An 11,593-nucleotide genomic window follows, 5' to 3' on the forward strand; every position below is an offset into this window, starting at 1 on the left:
TTTTCAATTAACATTTATTTTCTCTCCCTTTCACCTATCCCAATTGAAAGAAGAAAAACAAAATTCTTGTAACAAATATGCACAAATTCCTGTGTTGATCACATCCAAAAATGTATTTCTCATTCTTTATTTTAAGTCCATCAACTCTCTGTGAGAAGAAGGGTAAAATGCTTATCATGAGTCCTCTTGAATTATAGAGACTACATTAATTATAGTTCTTAGGTCTTTACAAATTGTTTACCTTTTAAAACTTCCTTTCCAAAAAAGGATAAATAAGACTAATAAATATTCTTAGAGTGCATGACAAATGAATTCCAAACATCTAGAAATACTACTGGCACAAGTATCCAATAATTTCATTGGGCAACAGCCAAGACTGATAAAAGGTACACACTGCTGGATTTATCCATTGTAACCAGAAGTAGGTTACCTCTAACTGTAACCTGTGAAAGAGCTACGGTCCACAAGTGCAGTCACATTATTTCAAACAAAAAGTTTTTGATAAAGAGGCATAGAATTAATGGGAATCAAGTTAATTTTGTTTTTGGAAACAAAGGAATTTATAATGACAATTTAGGATCAGGTTATTGTCATGATAAATTGCAGAAATTATCCTTAAAGAATCCAGACTTAGTGATCTGTGTAAATTATGCTAAGAAATGGTAAAAAACTGTGCAATGCATTACTTCAGATTATGAAAAAAAATAGCACCTATCCAATACCTAGCAAGTCATGACCTGGTTGCTAAAATTATGCATCAGAAACTCATTGTCTTTCATGTACTAACAGCTGACAAATTCCCACACTACAAATACAGACCTAAAAATATCCTTGAAAACTCAACTAATAAATTCTATTATAAATGACCCAATATCACAGACCAAACTGTTGCCCACAATTACTCTGGCATAACATCAATCCACAAAAACTTAAAACTAGTTGTTCATAGATGTTGTCATGGCAAATACATTCTCCAAACTACAAAGAAGTGGGGAAACTTTCAAATTCTGAGACCTAGAAAAAGGAATTAAAATCATATAAAACTAAAATGAAGTATTTGTCATCCCTGCTGTCCTTTCTTCAATCAGAATTGTACTAAGGATGCTTTCAGTGAACCTACAGAGTATGGGCTTACATTCAAATGTTTTTATTCAACCTACAAAAGTTGCAATAGCCTATAATATACAACGTAAAAGAGTAGCATCAGGATAGCAACTTTTCCCTGGGTCATTTTTCTCCAAACTCCATTGAAAAATGAAAACAAGATGATGATATAGTAATAACAATAATTAACAACAACTAATATTTGTACTTAAGATTTCCAAAGCACGTTATCTACATCATTATCGCATTTGAACATCACACAAATCTACAAGAAGGTAGGTGCTACAGTTTTTACTGTCCTCTTTTTACAGATAAGGAAACAAGCTCAAAAAGTTTAAGGGATTTGCCAAAGGTATATAACTAAGTGTTAAGGGTGGATTCAAACCTATGTTTTGCAGTCCAGATCTAGAACTCTAGCCATTATCCACACAGTGTCACAGCCAAATTGAACCTATGTCCTCTGACATAGGGGAGCAGTATTTATGTTGTGTTTTAAGGTTTGCAAAGCATTTTTACAACTGTATTCATCATTGTATTAATAGTATATTATTTGATGCTCACAACCCTGGTAGGTACATACTATTTGTTATCTCCATTTTATAGATGAGAATACTGAGGCAGACAGCCCTTAAGTGACTTGTACAGGGTCATATAGCTAGTAAGTGTCTGAAGCAGGATATATCTTCCTGATACCAAGCCTGACATTATTCACTGCCCCACCTACCTACCAAATCCAACATTCCACTACAACATGCTGCCTCATCACCTTTCCCATACTTTAAGTAGCTATACCTCATTTTCTTTGAAAAATTCTAAAAGATAATTACTAATAGCTCTGAGATAAGTGTCAATGCCTTACATGCTTTAGCTTAAAAATTCTGAGCATTTTTATAGCTACTTTATGCTCCTAGGACACTTATTTAGGAAAATACTAGATTTAAAACCTATTGTGTAAATATAGATATTTGTGCATGTGCATAACATACATATGTATATACACATACATAAACACATTATAAAAGCAATGACACATGTAGTCCAATGATTTCTTCCATTTCTCTAAAAAAAATTATTTATTCATGTATGAGTCATGTTCATGGCGCCATTTTTAAGAAATGCCACCATTTGAATCTTCAGCTGTATCTCAGATCTATTTAGTGTCTCCAGGCTTACACTGATTGCCTGTCCTGTAACAGTTCTAAAGGAACAAACTGAAGATGGGCATGATTATTTCCCCTTATTTAAAGACTCATGCATGTGTTGCTTTAAAGAATGTCCATATTATTGTACAATAGGGGAAAATGTGTCAAATGTCCTATCCCTGGGAAGTTTCCACAGTAGGACTGGAGAAGTAGCACTTTATAAAACAAATTTTCAGTATCGTTCTCATTATTCAAATGATTCACTTAAAGAAAAAGGGATATTTTGAGAAGGTTTTGGAGAAGAAATTTATTTGCAAATGGATAATGTATGAACCAGAAGGATTACTGCAGAAAGGATAGAGATTCAAGAATTGAAATGGGGATTAGAAAAGAGCAAAGATTTTTAAAATAGAAAAGGGGAGAGAAGGGCAGCCTAGAATTGAGTTTACGATCTACCTATTTTGTTTTGTTTTCTGAGAAAGGGAGGATAATTTTGGTCCATTATCATAGCAAAAGAGATAGGATTCATACCTAAATTTTTTCTGTCCATTAACTGAAGGAGCCCTACCACTCACTTTGATTTGCTAGGAGAAAAAGTGTGTTTTCTTTCACTTTTGTTCATTTCCCATTTATATTTTGTTCTAGTAAGGAAGAGTCCAAAGACACAAAAGCAAAGCTTCATTTAGTTGAAAATGCATTTTGTTTTAAAAATAGCAAAATAAAAGGTGTTTAAAGGTGTTTTTCATGGAACCTATTTCTGGTCTTGTTTTTATGAATGCTGCCAGGTAGTGCAGTGGGTAGAGTGCTCAAGGAGACTTGCCTTCAAATATGACCCTGGGACACTTGTAGCTGTGTGACCCTACACAGGTTACTGACTAGATTAAACCAGTTTCATCCAGTTCTGACCAGTTCAAACTAGTTTAAGCCAGAATCCAATTCAACCCAGTTTCAATCAGGTCAATCCAGTTCTGAACAGTTCAAGCTGGTTTTAAGACTAGTCAGAGCAAAACTGGGTCTGACCATAACCAGCCAAAACTAGCTTAATCTGGTTTCTGAGCAGTTCAAACTGATTCTGACTACTTCAAACCTAACCACTTTAATCCAGTTCTGATCAGTTCAAACCAGTTTAATCTAGGTTCTGAACAATTGGTTCAAATTAGTTTAATCTGGTTCAGATGAGTTAAAACCAGTCCTGATCAGTGATTTCAGCCAGTTCAGACTGGTTAAATCCAGTTCCAACTGATTCCAACCACTTTAATCTCCATATGCTTCCCCAGGACCCCAGGATGCTTCTGCCCAGCACTCCCAGAGCCATCAGCACTACACTACCTCCTTTCTACTCCAGATCTGTTCTTGGGCTGGGCACTGAGAGCCAAGGGGAGCCCTATTCTGACCTTTATCCATTAGGTCTCAAGGCTAAAGATGACAATGAGACCTACAATGCTGTCAGGGGTGCAGGTCCTATCTCCTTGCCAGTCACCTGCCATCCAGCCTAACTCCACATGGGCTTTGTCTCTATCCCTAGACCTTTCCCCACCCCCTCTGGACCCACAATGGAGCACCCGGAGGCCCAGAGCCCTGGGCAGTGACAATGGTGCCCTGCACTTGGCCCCCAGGTACTGTCCTGTGTCTGGTCAGCTGTGTATCTACCTGCTCAGTGACAAGAGGATCTACAGCAGCAGCACAAAGAGAGGCCCATTGGATGAGAGTCGGCGTGCCCTTGAAGCCACCAGGGAAGATGAAAAACAGCACAGAACCCCTCTGACAGAGCTGAAATCCATTCTTTAAAGAGGACTTCTTCAAGGGATTGTCGAGGATGACCTTCATTGCTGAGCTATGAGGGTCATGGATGAGAACCAGGGCTGGGCCTGGAGCAGAACTGAGAGGTGGAGCTGAGGACTATATTACTCTTGACAAAATGACCCTGCCTCACTCCTCCCTTCCTGGTGCTTTCTATTTTGTAGATGTTTAAAGATGTTTTGGTATAGTTCAAGAAAAGAACACGACATGTCAAAATGTATCTTTTACTGATATTAATTTTCCTGAGATTTAAACCAAGATTGGTCTCCAAGGTAATAATTGGAAGAGGGAAACAAGAGCAAATGACTGTTTGAATCATTGTGCACAAGAGCCAACTTGGTATATTAGTGAGAGAAATTATTTTTTATTATACTATTACCCAATTATTAAATTGGGATCCAGGCTTTTTCTTTATTTCCTCATTTAGGGTCCAGCCTCTGTAGGTCATTGAGTCTGCCTCTGAAGGACGTGGCTGATTGCTCATGATTCCTCAGGAAAGGCGCTCCTTGATCTTGGGCAGGGACTCCACCCAACTAGGAGACCTTATTTCTGTTTAGAGTGTAACAAAAACTGATCTAGGTGAATTCTTATCTAAGGAAATTGAATCCCTTCATTGGACTTTAGGGTGACCCAGTTTATGAAGGAGAAAATCAACCAGAGTATTCTGGCTGGAGATGGATTTCCTTGCCGGATTGCTGGAAGTGGGTAAATCTCATGACTAAGCCATGTTCTCAGTAGGAGGAGCTGAAGACTTCTAGCCCACCTGTTCACTAAATGTCCACCAATCAGGATTGATTTCTCCTGTCAGAGGCATCCCCTTCCTTTTACAAAAGAATTCAAAGCATTCAGCGTCTTTATAGCTTTGTCTTTGGTTACCAACAGAACCCACTGACCATCAATTTATTGATTATTAGTTAGCCTAACTAATAATTACCCAGAAATTTTGTCTCTTAGGTTTTTCATTCATCACAGTAGCAAGAATACTGATCTTGGACTCAGAAGGGTTCTGCTACTTACTACTTATTTGTTGTTGGACAATGGAAATTAATTGGCTTCCTTTCTCAGTCTTAGTGTCCTCATTTGATAATCTCTGCCTTGCCTACCAAGGCCTGGAGTAGGGGGGTAGGGAGTGTGATTATGAACATTGAATGGAATTACAAATGTCAAAGTGTTTGTAAACTGAAGTGCTTTGTAAATGATAAAAATATGATTTTCTAGTATTACTATTTCATCCCAAATGCTTTCAGCTGTATGAAATTTTCTCTGATCCCTCCACAGTCAATGCACATTACCCCTCCTATCCTTTGCAGAGGTAAGGGTCCACAGATGTGAAAAGTTGCCCATTAAGTCAATATATTCAATGTCTTGCCAATTTCCCATATTATTCTTCTCTTTTTTTCTTATAAAAAATTCTTTGTTATAAGGAATGATAGCCCCTATGAGCGAGCAAGAGAAATACGAAGGAAATGTGGAGTGACATAAAAACAAAAGATATTAATAAAAACATTTCCTTAAAAAGCTAAAATTTAGCTTATTGCTTCAGCAACAAAGGTGTGACTTGGGCTTTCTCATTCTGTTCAACCAGTGATATTGTTTGAAGATTACACAAGTCAACTAAAAACAATGTGAAAAAATTAGGCAGGTTTTTCCCTTCACTTTCTTTTCCTAGAATTTCTAAATAGGTTCTTAACACTAGAGAAATGCATTCTTTCTGAGGCTCTAATGTAAGTCAGTCCACAAGATACAACAAAATCCCTTAGAAGTCCCTGGAAGAGAATTTAGGGAAAACTTTTAAGTTTTCTTTCTTTTTTTTTAAGTCACAGTCATTTCCAGAAATATTTTCCCTACCAGAACCCTGAGCCCACTCCCCATACATCCTCTGAAACTGAATTTCCCTTTTAAAAAATGAAAACTAATTATGCACAAACAGCTAATACATCTGATGTAGACTGAGAGAGTAACCAACAGGTCTCAAACATGTCAGTGAGGCTACCCAAGCATGTCAAAACTTTCCCTGATGAGAACAATTTGTTCCAATGCCATGAAGACAACTGAAGCAGGTCCTGTGGATCACTTAAAGTTTGGTCAGGCATTGAAGATGCCAAGGTCATCCATTGCACCCTGGGTTATCTCCAGTAGTGTTGGTATTTGTTCTGCTACTGGACTTTGATGACTCAGTAAAAGAGAGTGAGATTGATGACTATGCAACTCTGCCTCACAAATCCAACTCAGGTACCAGTCAAGGCGTCACCCTGTGATGGGGTGGAGGAAAGGGAGGAGAGGGAGGAATTGCCCAGTGTACTCTTGATCAATTGGGTTCCTACAGTCTGCTTGATGGAGTCACTGAAGATAATGAATTGATGACAAAGAAAAAAGGGTGTTAAATTCTTAAATGAGCAGTAAAGAAAGATTTAGATTTTATGAGATGTTAAGAGAAGTTCTCAGATCAAAACTGACAGACTTAGAGATTAATACAGAGTATCTAATCTATATATTTATATATGAGGAGACCATTTATTATGTATGGAGACTGTGGGTATGATAAGTAAAGGAACACAAGTTCAAAGGATGTTAAATCAGGGTAGTTTATTATTCACTGGCATGCCCTAGCCCTTCATTCCCATGGATGAGAATGAGAGGCATGGATGTATGAAGCCAGAGATCTGACTCTCTGAACATATATGTTTGTTGTGGTTGGGCAGATTCACAGGGAACAAGTGGGTGGGGGAGACCTTAGGGGAAGTCAATCAAGGGGTGGTCCTGACTTTGAACTGCCCTCCCTCTTTATTAATCACAAGGATATTGTGATCAGGAAGGTTTGCTGATCTTGAACATATAAGATGAGTTTTGTTAAGTCAATTACAATCAGGAAAGCCTAAAATGAAACTGACTAAACTTTAGTACATAAGAACTTCCTGGTACACAGGCAGTTCGATCAATGGTCAGACATAGAGCTATTTCTGTCAACAACAGGCCAACCTTCGAAATATCTACATATCTTTATATCTATCAATATTTATATAAATACATAGGTACATAGGTTTCTGTGTGTGTGTGTGTGTGTGTGTGTGTGTGTGTGTGTGTGTGTGTGTGTGTGTAACTTTATCTTGGGCAAGCAACACAAGTGGACAATTAGTTTGGCCTAGAATTGAAGAATAAGAGAATGGCTAACTTGCTTTGGGAAATTTATAAATTCTTTTAATGATCCAAAATTGCTCCTTGAAACAAAGGATACCATTTTAATACCAACATTATGCCAGTGTTGGTCGAGTCATGAAACTACAATCTTCTGAGTATCACATGAAGCACAATGGAGGGATACATGGGAAGTATAATCAGACTACAACATATAATAAAAATGTTATCATCACAGAAAAATAATTAGGTGGCTCTGTGTTTAGAGCACCAGAACTGGAGTCAAGAAAAAACTAAATTCAAATCCAGCCTCAGATATTTACTATCTATATAACCTTGGGCAAGTCATTTAGCCTCTGTTTGCCTCAGTATCCTCATCTGTAAAATAAGGATAACAATAACGCATACCTCCCAAGGCTCTTGTGAGGATCAAATGAGAAATTAATTATAAAGCATTCAACACACATTAATAAGGACTATGTAAATGTTTCTTTTTTAGTCGTTCAGTCATGTCCAACTCTTCATGACCCCATAGACTATATTGTCCATGGGGTTTTCTGGGCAGAGATACTGGAATGGTTTGCTATTTCCTTTTCCAGAAAATATAAATGTTAACCATTATCATTACTGGATGGACTAGTCATATGGCAAAAGAAAGCAGACAGCCTGTGTGCACCGCCAGCATCCTTATGATGCAAGGAGAAAGCAGGGAAGGATTCTAACATGGATGGGTTGCAATCCATATCCCTGGATGGAATAACCCCATCAAGGAAATCACAATTCCATTTGAGAGTGGAACCTAGGGTAAAAACTAATTGGTCCTTTATTGACTTTTTTCTTCCTTTCATCTATGAAACATAGAGTATCAGCAGTGGCCCCAAAAGCAGAATAGATTTTTTTTAGATAATTCTATTTTCCCAAACTGTGCTTCTTTTCTTTCTCCTGCTATCCCCAAACTAGGGCAAATACCTGTGTTGTAGGCCAAACTTCTTATCTATTCAAAGAGAAATTGATCCTGTTTTTAGGACTTTCACCAGCAAATTGCTTATTCACCTGCTGTTTTAAAAAATTCAGATGTTTATCCTCTTGTTCATGTACCTTTCAATTCCATTTTCTCTAAGAAGGTCAAATCTTGCGTAACCATCTGTTTCTATGAGTGGAACCATTCCATTTAAGCTGGAAATATATTTCGGCAACTGAGAATGTGAGCCATTCTTCTCATTTTTAGTTGTAATCATTTAAAGCTACTCTGATATTACAGAAAATTTAGTGCGAAATTAAATGTAGACTCATAGATGTGTTTATTAGGGGGATGAGGGAGGGAAGGAAACAAGCATTTCTTAAGTACCTACTATGTGCCAAACACTATGCTAAGTTCATTAAAAATATGATCTCATTTGATCCTCACAACAGCCCTGGGAGGTAGGTGCTATTATTATCTCTGAGGCAGCAGTTAAGTGACTTACATAAAAGACAGATTAAAAGGTAATATATTTCAAAGATTCTATTTCCCTAAAAAAAAAACAAAAAAAACAAAACCCTGGATTTGATTCTGCACAGAAAATATTAGTGTCTTGTCTGTCATTTTATAATTGCAACTTAATCATTTGTAAAATAATTTGCAAATGATCATCTTTAATTGTCAAATAAGATTACTTTAGAAAATTACAATATAATTATTTAGCATCCATCATCTAAGACTAAGTAACTTAATAGCCATGTGATGGCAGTTATCATTGTTCCAAAGCAATCTACAGAAGGGCACAGGCACTGGGGAGCTCTCCTCTCAAGATTATGGAATGAGTCAGTAATAGTGCAAGAAAATGAGCTTTGGTTTCTTGATTTACATCATCCTTCTACTCCCTAGTTTCAAGGTCAGGTTCAGCTGTGTAATTCTTCTAAAATATTATTTCTGTTTACATATAGGGCAATATTTAGAATGTGGGCAACTTGGGAAAGCTTCATGTGAAAAAGTGAAAAAATAAAGCAGGATTTAACAAACGATATTATATTTTCCTAGGTAAAAGAAAAATAGGTTTGTGATAGCAAGCAATCAGTAGACTATATTGTTCTTAATTATTTGATATTTCATTTTAGAGATTTAAAAGCTAATCAATGGGCTCGGAATAGTAATTGAAATATGGGATTCTTGGACTACATCAGAAGCCAATTTAATGAGAACAGATTGACGTGAATGTATTTATGGGACATTAAAGAAGCGATTAGATCTAGTATCTGAAAATATGATGAAAGATAAACAAAACCTGGAGAGTTAAGGAAACAAAGGTATGGAGATAGAGGTGAGGTTTCTTGCCCTGGGTCACACAACTAATAGGTACCTGAGGGTGGGTTTGAATTCCAATCTTCCTGAGTCCAGGTCCAGCACTGTATCCACTGTGTCACCTAGCTGTCTCTATTTGACAGATGTCTTAATAATCATTTCAAAAAGTCTTTCAACTAAAAAAAAAAAAGAGGGAGGAGTTAGAAGAAATATTGCCTAATTATATACCCAAAATTAACTATTATACAGATTAGCTAGTAGCAAAGATATTCAGACGGTCGTAGGAGAAAAAAAAAATCCAGGAAAGGATCCAGCAAGAATAAATGGATCTTTCCTAAATATGATTACAAATGTCTGTCTAAAACCAATTGGTGGCATTATGTGTAACAGGGATAAATTAGGTACCTTTCCAATGAACTCAGTGAAGATATCCATTTTCACCATTTGTTATTGTTCAATTGTGTCTGACACTTCATGATCCTATTGACCGTAGCATGCCAGTACAGTCCCAGGGGTGTTCTTGGAAAAGATACTGTAGTAAATTGTCATTTCCTTCTCTAGTGGATTAATAAAAACAGAGGTTAAGTGACTTGCCCAGCATCGTACAGCTAGTACATGTCTGAAGCTGAATTTGAACTCAGGTCTTCCTGACTCCAGGACCAGCATTCTAACTACTGAACCATTTTCTAGCTGCTCCATTTTCACCACCACTGTTTGATAAAGTATTAAAAATGCTAGCTATAGAAAGAAAGCAAGAAAAAAATCCAGGGAATAATTACAGGCAAAGCAGAAGTAAAATTATTGCTTTTTGCAGATAGGATTTACATAGAGAATGCTAGTCAGCTGAAAAATTAATTTAAACAATTAATAAAACAAATTTGCAGGATATAAAATAAACACAAATCATCAGCATTTCTACATATTAACAAAAAAAAACTCAGCAGGAAGAGTCAGAAAGAGAAATTTCATTAAAAATAACTGTAGAACGTATAAAATATTTGAAAAACTACCTGCCAACCCATACACAGAAATTATGTGGATTCACCTAGAAAACACTCTAAATAGAGATCCAAATAACTGAAGATAAGCTAGTTTTTTAAGGATAGGCTCAGCCAATATAACAAAAATGACAATACTACCTCAATTCATGTCCTTGGTTGGTACCACGCCAACGAATCTATCAAAGGCTTACTTTACATATCTAAAAATAAAATGAAAACAAAATTCATTTAGAAGAAGAAAATGTCAAGAATCTCAGGGCAAAGTGGGGCGAGGGGAGAGGCATATAAAAAGAGGTAAGGAAAGGGGCCTAGGAGTACCAGATCTCAAACTGTACCACAAAGTCATGATCATTAAAACAATATGATGCTGACTATGAAATAGAGAGATCAATCAGTGGAACACGTGAGGTACACGATAAAGAAAAGTCCATAAGCACAGTAGCCTAATGTTCTGAAATGTAGTTGAATCCCGGCCCATGCTCAGAGGGCCAGGTCTGTCACATTTTACCCTGCACAGGGTTCTCTGCGACTCTGAAGTGAGTGAGAAAGTTACTTTCCTCTGCCACCAGCTCCAGCTCCGTACTGCCTGCATATCCCCCTCACAATTTTTGAGAGGTCCAAGGACTTGCGTTCCAGTTCTATTTAACCACTTAACGTTGGATTAGTTTTTACAAAGGGATATTTACTTCAAAAATAAAACAAGAACAAACGTACATTTTCCCCAAGCGCCTCAGGGACATTATCTTACCTCCATACCAACTCAGACTTTTGCATCCCAAAAGGCTACAAAAATGTGCATACCTTTGACCCAGCAACATCGCTTCTAGGACTGTACCCTAAAGAGATCGTAAAGTGGGGGAGGAAGATGGGTGCTAATTAGCATCACCACCTAGTTCAGTTTCTATATAGTCCCATGAAATTCAAGTTTTCTGACTGGAGTCCTGGGACTCTTTTTTGCTTCAGGGTCTTAGTGCTGGGCAGGCTGAAACACCTGGCTTAAATTCCCAGACTCCGAAATCCTTGTGCCTCAAGTACTCAGACAGGTTTGGAGAGTGCACTTCTTGTACCTAAAATGGAAAAGAATGAAGAAAAAGATCAAATACACAAGCCCCTTTCTCAAGACCATATAG

General features: G+C 37.2%; 1 long non-coding RNA gene across 1 annotated transcript in view; it reads right to left on the bottom strand.

Moving 5' to 3' along the window:
• LOC140505920 (uncharacterized) overlaps positions 1-11,354 on the bottom strand; it is a 34,810-nt gene extending 23,456 nt beyond the window's left edge. The window contains exons 1-4 of the long non-coding RNA XR_011967707.1: positions 11,265-11,354; positions 10,602-10,663; positions 9,868-10,019; positions 9,521-9,638 (exon numbers count right to left, since the gene is read on the bottom strand). This is a non-coding gene — a long non-coding RNA (uncharacterized lncRNA). The remainder of the gene's footprint in view (positions 1-9,520; positions 9,639-9,867; positions 10,020-10,601; positions 10,664-11,264) is intronic.
• Positions 11,355-11,593: the final 239 nt, after the last annotated feature.

Source organism: Notamacropus eugenii, chromosome 5 (assembly GCF_028372415.1).
Source record: "Notamacropus eugenii isolate mMacEug1 chromosome 5, mMacEug1.pri_v2, whole genome shotgun sequence".
NCBI classification, from domain to species: Eukaryota; Metazoa; Chordata; class Mammalia; order Diprotodontia; family Macropodidae; genus Notamacropus; species Notamacropus eugenii.